This window comes from Chrysochloris asiatica, unplaced genomic scaffold (genome assembly GCF_000296735.1).
Source record: "Chrysochloris asiatica unplaced genomic scaffold, ChrAsi1.0 scaffold00137, whole genome shotgun sequence".
NCBI classification, from domain to species: domain Eukaryota; kingdom Metazoa; phylum Chordata; class Mammalia; order Afrosoricida; family Chrysochloridae; genus Chrysochloris; species Chrysochloris asiatica.
Window position 1 is genome coordinate 622778 of NW_006408655.1, and position 8941 is coordinate 631718.

An 8941-nucleotide genomic window follows, 5' to 3' on the forward strand; every position below is an offset into this window, starting at 1 on the left:
CTATCTATCTATCTATCTATCTATCTATCTATCTATCTATTTTTCTAGTAGGACTCTTGGTATGGTGCTGTGGATTAATGTGCTGGACTGCAAAGTTGGTCTGATCCACAAGGTCAGCGTTTCAAGCTCACCAGCCGCTCCTTGGAAACCCTATACAGGATCACTATGGATCGTAATGTTAAGTTTGACGGCACTTAACAACAACAACAACAACAATTGATCATTGGGTTATTTATTTGAAAGTAACTTTAAGTTTATGTTTTGACTGAATATGACTTTAGAAGGACTCTGAAGGGTAGATGCTTACAGGGCAGGGATGCTATAGGCAAAGCTTTGAGGCAATAGTGTCAAAGAAGAATGCCCCATGATGCTTAATAATTTTCAAGGTGCAGTGTCAGATATAATTTTCATTTCTCCAAATTGTATAATCTCAAATAATCTGTCATATTTTACTTATATGGTGAGCAGCTATTAAGTGCTTATTACATACCAGGCACTGTTAGGTACTGGGATATTGTACTTAGGAAATATGACAGTTGAGGAAATTTTCTGGCTGTTAGTACTTTCTTTACTGATTCAGGGAGGAACAGAAATAGGCAATTAGAATAAATATGAAGTGTGTGGTGAGACAGATGAGCACAGGACAACAAAGCCTATCATTAACAGTGATGTGATTGTTAGTACAGACTCTACATGCTCTAATTGGACTATATAGGAATGCATCGAACTATCTCAGAGAACTATGGAGAGGTACATTATATCTGACAAACTGCAACAAACTAGTTTTTAACCTCGATTTTTCATTCTCCTTGAAATAATGGTGTAAACTGATTTAAAAAAAATATTTGGGTACCTCCCAAGTGCTTTATAAAAATTTAAAAAAAAAATTGGTTTACACCCTTTCAAGGAATACCACTGCTATTAAATGATAGTATATCTATAATTTAATAACCCTTTTCCCTTCTTTTCCATTACATTTCACGCAGTGTTATATGTTTTTATTCCCTTTTTTCTTATTTAATGTTTCAATAGAGTGTAACCCTAAATGTAAAAGTGCACAAAATATAAAATACAATAGTAGTGTGATATCACAAAGCAAAGCTCCGTGCCAGCACAACTCAGATCAATAAACACGACCAGCCCCATGTTCCTTGCAATGATGACCTTTTTTCCTCCCCAGAAATAACTTCTAACAACACAGATTAGTATACCTGTGTTTGAATATTTTATAAGGACAATAAAAAATTTTATATACATTCACACATATATTTATCATTTACATACATAAATGCATATGTTTGTGTCTGACTTCTATTATTCAAAAGTATGTTTGTGAGAGTCATTCCTGCTTTTGTGAATAACCATTCAGTTTCATGTTTGTTGAGTATTTCCTTTATGAATATATCATAATTTATTAATGATATTACCAACAATGCTGCTCAATATCATCAGCTAAACCAAGACCAAGAATTGAATGTGGAACAGACCATCAATTGCTCACATGCAAGTTCAGGTTGAAGGTGAAGGAAATGAAAATAAGTCCACAAAAGCCAAAATATGATGTTGGGTATATCTCGCCTGAATTTAGAAACCACCTCGAGAACAGGTTTCACACGTTAGACAGTAATGACCAGAGGTGAGAAGAGTTGTGGGGTGACATCAAGAGCATCATACATGAAGAAAGCTAAAAGTTATTAAGAAGATAGAAAAGAAAGAAAGAAAAAAAGACTAAAATGTATGTCAGAATAGACTTTGATACTTGAGTTTTAAAGTAGAGAAGTGAAAGCGACTAAAAGTGACTGGAAGAAATGAAGTCAAAGAACTGAACAGAAAAATTGAAAGGGCAATTTGAGAAGACAAAGTATTATAATGAAATATGCAAAGACTGGAATTAGAAAACTAAAAGGAAACAACCCACTCAGCGTTTCTTAAACTTCAACTTGCAATAATAAAAGATTCTATGGGTAAAATGTTGATGCAGTACAATGAAATGAAATATGATAGGATGAATGTAAAATGGATCTTCTCCCATTTAAACCCACATAATTCACAATAAAAACTTAAAAAAAAAAATTTGATGCCAGAAACCTCAAAAGAAGATGTAAGGAGTGCACAGAGTCACTGTTGTTGTTGTTGTTAGGTGCCATTGAGTCGGCTCCGACTCATAGAGATGAATCGGCTCCTATGCATAACAGAATGAAACACTGCTCAATCCTGTGCCATCCTCACAATTGTTACACTTGAACCCATTGCTCCTGCCACTGTGCCAATCCATCTCATTGGGGATCTTTCTCTTTTTTACTGACCCTCAATTTTACCATGATGTCATGGTACCAAAAGGAACTAGTTGATATTCGGCCATTTCAAGAGGTAGCATATGATCAAGAACCCATGGTATTGAAAAAAGAAGCCCAAGGCTGCACTGAAGGCATTGGCAGAAAACAAGGCAGCAGGAATTGACAGAATACAAATTAAAATGTTTCAACAAACAATGCAACACTGGAAGCACTCATTAGTCTATGCCAAGAAATTTGGAAGACAATTACCTATTGTAAGAGATGCATATTGGTATCCATTCCAAAGAACAGTGACCCAATGGAATGAAGAAATTATCAAGCAACATCATTAACATCACATGTAAGCAAAATTTTACTGAAAATAATTTAAATACAGCTACAATAGTACATGAACAGGAATCCTGAAATTTAAGCAGATTTAGAAGAGGATATGGAATTAAGGATAACATTGCTGATGTCAGATATAACTTGACTGAAAGCAGAGAATATCAGAGTGATGTTTACTTGTGTTTCATTGACCATGCAAAGGCATTTGACTGTGTGGCTCTTAACAAACTATAGATATTGGAAGAGTAGGAATTCCAGAATACTTAAATGTATTCATGTGGAACCTGTACATGGATTACGAGGCACCTGTTATAACAGAATAAGGGGATACTGAGTGGTATAAAATTAGGAAAGGTGTGCGTCAGGGTTGTATCCTTCCACCATATTTAATCAATCTGTATGCTGAGCAAATAATCTGAGAAACTGGATTATATGGAGAAGAATGTAGCATCAGGATTAGGGGAAGTCTCATTAGCAACCTGTAATATGCAGATGACATAACCTTCCCAGCTGAAAGCAAAGACTTGAAGCATTTATTGGTGAAGATCACAAAATACAACCTTCTGCATGGATTAAGGCACAATATAAAGAAAAAAGTTACAAACTGGACCAATAAACAAAATCATGATAAATGTATAAAAGATGGAAGTTGTCAAGGATTTAATTTTTCTGGAATCTACAATCAATGATCATGGGAACTACAATCAATAAATGACACAATGTACTACCATATTAGCAAATCTGAAAAGACCTCTTCAAAATGTTAAAAAGCTAAGCTGTCACTTTAAGGGTGAAGGTGAGCCTGACCCAAGCCATAGTATTTTCAATTGCCTCATATGCGTGCCACCACTCATCTATCAGTTTGTCATGCTGTGGTGGCTTACATGTTACTGTGATGCTGAAAGCTTTGTCACCATCATTTTGAATACCAACAGGGTCACCCATGATGGACAAGTTGTAGTGGAGCTTCCAAACTAAGGCAGACTAGGAAGAAGGAGAGGTGGACTAATTCTGAATGTTTTGCCATAGAAAACAAAACAAAACAAAAAAACCTTATGAATTAAAAACTGAACATTGTCATGTATAGTACAGGAAGATGAGCCCCTCAGGTTGGAAGGCACTCAAAATATGACTGGGGAAGACCTGCCTCCTCAAAGCAGAGCTGACCATAATGATGTGAAGGGAGTAAAACTTTTGGGACCTTCATTTACTGATGGGGCACAACTCAAAATGAGGAGAAACAGCTGCAAGAAACTATTAAAAAATCCAAACATGGAATGTACAAAGTATGAATCTAGGAAAATTGGAAGTTGTCAAAGATTAAATGGAATGCATAAAGATTGATATTCTAGGCATTCTTGACCTGAAATGAATTGATATTGGCTATTTTGAATCAGACAATCATATGGTTTACTATGCTGGTAATGAAAAATTGAAGAAGAATGGCATTGTATTCATTGTTGTAAAGAACATTTCAAGATCTGTCTGTGACAGAATAATATCCATACATCCATATATCTATGAGGTGAGGAACACAAATTAATACCACTATTATTCAAATTGAAGTCCTGGTGTGGGGCTGTAGGATAAATATGGGACTGTTAACCACAAGGTTGTCAGTTCAAACCCACTAGCCACTCCTTGCAAACTCTATACAGGGTCTCTATGAGTCAGAACTGACTTGATGGCACATAACATTATTCAAATTTACACACCCACCATTAAAGCCAGTGATGATGAAATTGAAGAATTCTGGCACTGTAGGGTAAGCACTGGACTGCTAACTCCAAGGTTGGCAGTTCAAACCCACCAGCCACTCCTCAAAAACCCTATACAGAGTCAGCACCAACTAGATGGCACATAATCACAACTCTTTAGTCTGAAATTGATCAAACATGTAATCAGGATGCATTGATAATTACTGGTGATTGAAATGTGAAAGTTGAAAACAAAGGGGAAAGATCAATAGTTGGAAAATATGGCTTTGTTGATAGAAATGATGTTGGAGAGCACATGATAGAATTTTGTAAGTCCAATGACATTCACTGCAAATACCTTTTATCAAGAACTTAAAGGTGACTACAAACATTGACCTTACCAGATGGAATACATAGGAATCAAAGTGACTACATCTGTGGGAAAAGACAGTGGAAAAACTAAATATCATCAGCTAAAATTAGGTCAGGGGCAGACTGTGGAACAGACCATCAATTGCTCTTATGCAAGTTCAGGCTAAAGCAGAAGAAAATTAGAACAAGTCCACAGGAGCCAAAATATGACCTTAAGTATATCCCACATGAATTTAGAGACCATCTAAGAAAGATTTGATGTATTAGACACTAGTGATGGAAAACCAGAAGAGTTATGGGATGACATCAAGAACATCATACAGGACTGGCTAGAAGATAGACACAAGTTAACTTGGGTGATAGGGAGAGCAATATACACAAAGAGAGAGATTGGCAGAAGAATAATGAAGACAGGTGAAGACACAGGTAGGTATGCAAGAGCTAAAGAAGATTGAGGTAAATAGTGATATATATGGAACATGGACAGAGACACCAGGTGTATGGATATGGGAGGAAAAGTAGGAGTATACTCACAAATATATGAGTTAGAAAGAAAATATTTGTACATGAGTATTTACCATTCCTGAAAACACAGCTATGAATGTGGTGCAGCATACCACACAGCAGACAAATGATGAAAACTTCTTAGATATTATCAAACATCTAAGAAAGGCAATGAGTTGCTGGTCCTGGGGGCTTAGTACCATAGCCATAGGGGATATCATGGTCAACTGGCATAACGTAGTCCCCAAAGACAATTTTCTACATCCTACTTTGGTGAGTAACATCTGGAGTCTTAAAAGTTCCTGAGGGATCATCTAAGGTACAACTGTTGGTCTTTCCATGTACAGAAGAAAGAGTTAAAAGAATTAAAGAAGCTTAGAATCAATTAGTCCAACTGACTAATGCAACATGTGAACATCAGTCTCCATGACACTGAGACCAGAAGAACTAGATGGTGTCCTGCTACCTCTACCAACTGCTCTGAAAGAAATTCACGTTTGTTCCCATTCCAAAGAGAGGTGACTCAGCAGAATTCGGAAATCATCAGATAATATCATTAATATCACACGCAAATAAAATTTTGCTGTTGCAACAGTATATTGACAGAGAATGGCCAGGAATTGAAATTGGATTCAGAAGAGGACATGGAACTACAGATATCATTGCTGATGTCAGATAGATCTTGGCTGAAAGCAGATACTACCAGAAGGATGTTTATCTGTGCTTTATTGACTATGTAAAGGCTGTACAGATCCAGACAGTTGAAAATATGCATAAAATTGCAAAGGATGGTATTTCCGAACACTTAATTGTGCTCAAGAAGAAACTGTACATAGATAAGTAGCAGTCATTAAAAAAGAACAAGGGGATACTGAATGGTTTGAAATCAGGCAAGGTGTTCACCAGAGTTGAATCCTTTCACAGTACTTATCCAGTGTGTATGCTGATTAAATAATCAGGGAAGCTAAATTATGAGGAGAAAAACATGACATCAGGATGGGAGGATGACTAACAATCTATGGTATGCAGATGATACAAACTTGCTTGCTGAGAGAGAAGAGGATTGAAAAGATTTACTGATAAAGATCAAAGATTACAAACCTGATAATCTCAATGTGAAGAAGATACAAATCCTCACAACTGGGCCAATAAATAACATCATGATAAGTGGAGAAAGCACTGAAGTTGTGAAAGACTTCCCTTTGCTTGGATACACAATCAATATTCATGGAATCAGCAATCAAGAAAGCAAACCATATACTGTATTAGGCAAATCTACAGCGAAAGACCTCTTTAAAGTCTTCAAGAACAAAGATATCAGTGTGAGGACTAACATGTGCCTGACTCAAGCCAGGGTATTGTAAATCTTTTCATATGCTTATACGAGAGGCAGGAATTCAACATAGGAATTACAGGTCAGAGATTATACTTCAATCCTTAATTGTCAGCTGTTGCTACAATAATGCTGAGGAACAAACAACACATTTTTAGTGGTCTACAAGAACAAGTGGAGTTCTGGTGTGGTGCTGCAGGCTAATGAACTGAACAGCAAGGTCACCAGTCGCTCCTCAGAAACCCTATACAGAGTCACTATGAGTTGGAACTGACTCAATGCCATTTAGCAACATATGCATGTGAAAGTTGGATAATGAATAAGGAAGACCATAGAAAAATGATGCATTTGAGTTATGGTCAAGAAGAATATTAAAAGTTCCACGGACTACCAGAAAAACAAACAAATCTGTTTTTAGAAGAAATACAGCCAGAATGATCCTTAGAAGTCAGGATGAGACTTTGCCTTTCGTAGTTTGGACATGTTATCAGGAGATTGTAGTTTCTGGAGAAAGACATCATGATTAATAAAGTGGAGGGTCAGCGAAAAAGAGAAAGACCCCCACTGAGATGGACTGACATGGTGGCAGAAGCAATGGACTCCAATGTAGCAATTGTGAGGTAGGCCCAGGACTGGGAAGTGTTTCATTCTGTTGTGCAGAGGGTCGCTATGAGTTGGCACCGACTCAATGGCACCTAATAACAACATATAAAAGCTGGGCTATGAATAAGGAAGACCAAAGAAAAATTGATGCATTTGAATTGTGGTGTTGTCAAAGATAATTGAACGTACCATGGGCTTCCAGAAGGACAATCAAGTATTTTTTGAAGAAGTGCAGCCAGAATGTCCCTTAGAAATAAGGATGATGTTACTTTGTTTCTGATGTTTTTGACATTTTATCAGGAGGGACCAGTCCATAGAGAAGAAAATCATGCTTGGTAAAGTAGAGCGTCCATGAACAAGAGGAAGACCCTCAAGGAGCTGGATTGACAGGGTGGCTGTAACAATAAACTCAAACACAGCAACAGTTGTGAGGCTGAGGCAGGTCCAGGCAGTGGTTCACTTTCTGTGCACAGGATCACTATGAGTTGGAACTGACTCAATAATACAGAACGACAACGAAAGTTCACATGCATTTCTGTTGCTTCATGCCCTTGTATGTTACTGTAGGGTTTTAGTTGTATTTCTCTAGTAATTAATGAAGTTAAGCATCTTTTTACATATTTTGGTAACATTTTAGTAAATTCATGTTCGAATTTCTTGTTCATTTTTTATTGTATTATCTTCTTAATGATTTGGGAGAATTACTTACATATTTAGACAGGCCCTGTATTGATTATATGTATTACAAATATCTTCTACCACTCTCTGACTCCTGCCTGTGCTCTTAATAGCATCACTTGATAAACGATATTCTTATTAAAATATTTCAATTATCAATTCCTTTCCTTAATGGATAATTCTTATTGTAATTTGTTTAAGGAGTATTTTTCCTATTGTGAAGTCCTGAAGATATTCCCCTATTGGAGTCTGTATTATTTTACCATGCTCATTTAGATTTGTAATTGACTTTTGTATATGATGTACAGGAAGGAGGCAAGCTGCATTTCTTTACCTAAATAATATCAATGAACAGAGTACCATTGATTAAAAGGTCGTTGCTTTTCTTAACTCTCTACAGTTCTCTCTTTCTTATAAGGTGCATATACGTGGTCTGCTTCTGGGCTTTCTGTGCTCTCTCATCCCATTATCTAGTTTTCTCTTCTTAATGCCACACTATCGTTAATTCTTATGGCTTTGTAATACTTTTGAATTACAGAAGAGTTCATTCTCTTATCTTTTTCTTTTGGTGTATCGTGATTTTTTTTCATTCCCATGTACATACTAGAATCAACTCATCATTTTCCAAAAAAACCTTGAGATTTTGATTGGGGTTACATGGAGTTAAAAAATATTGCAATTATATTTTTAAAGTCTTATTTTCTAACTCTTTTCTGTTGTTATATACAAAAACCTAATCAAGTTTCAGGATTATACAATCATATGTTGTAGTTGTTGTTGTTAGGTGTCATTGAGTCGGTACCAACTCATAGCGACCCTATGTACAACAGAATGAAACACTGCCCGGTCCTGGGCCAATCTCACAATTGTTGCCATGCTTGAGCCCATTGATGCTGCCACTTGGCCAATCTGTCTTGCTGGGGTTCTTCCTCTTTTTCTCTGACCCTCCACCTTACCAAACATGATATCCTCTAGCGACTGGTCCCTCCTGACAATATGTCCGAAGCATGAAAGACGAAGTTTGGTCATCCTGGCCTCCAAGGAGCACTCTAGCTGCACTTCTTCCAACACAGATCTGTTGGTTCTTTTGGCAGCCCATGGCACTTTCAATATTTTCCTCCAACACCATA

The 8941-nt window shown here is 36.8% G+C and overlaps 1 protein-coding gene across 1 annotated transcript in view; it reads left to right on the plus strand.

Annotated features, from left to right (window-relative positions):
* TMEM236 (transmembrane protein 236) overlaps window positions 1-8941 on the plus strand; it is a 68841-nt gene that overhangs the window by 24085 nt on the left and 35815 nt on the right. The gene's annotated exons all lie outside the window — the stretch shown is intronic.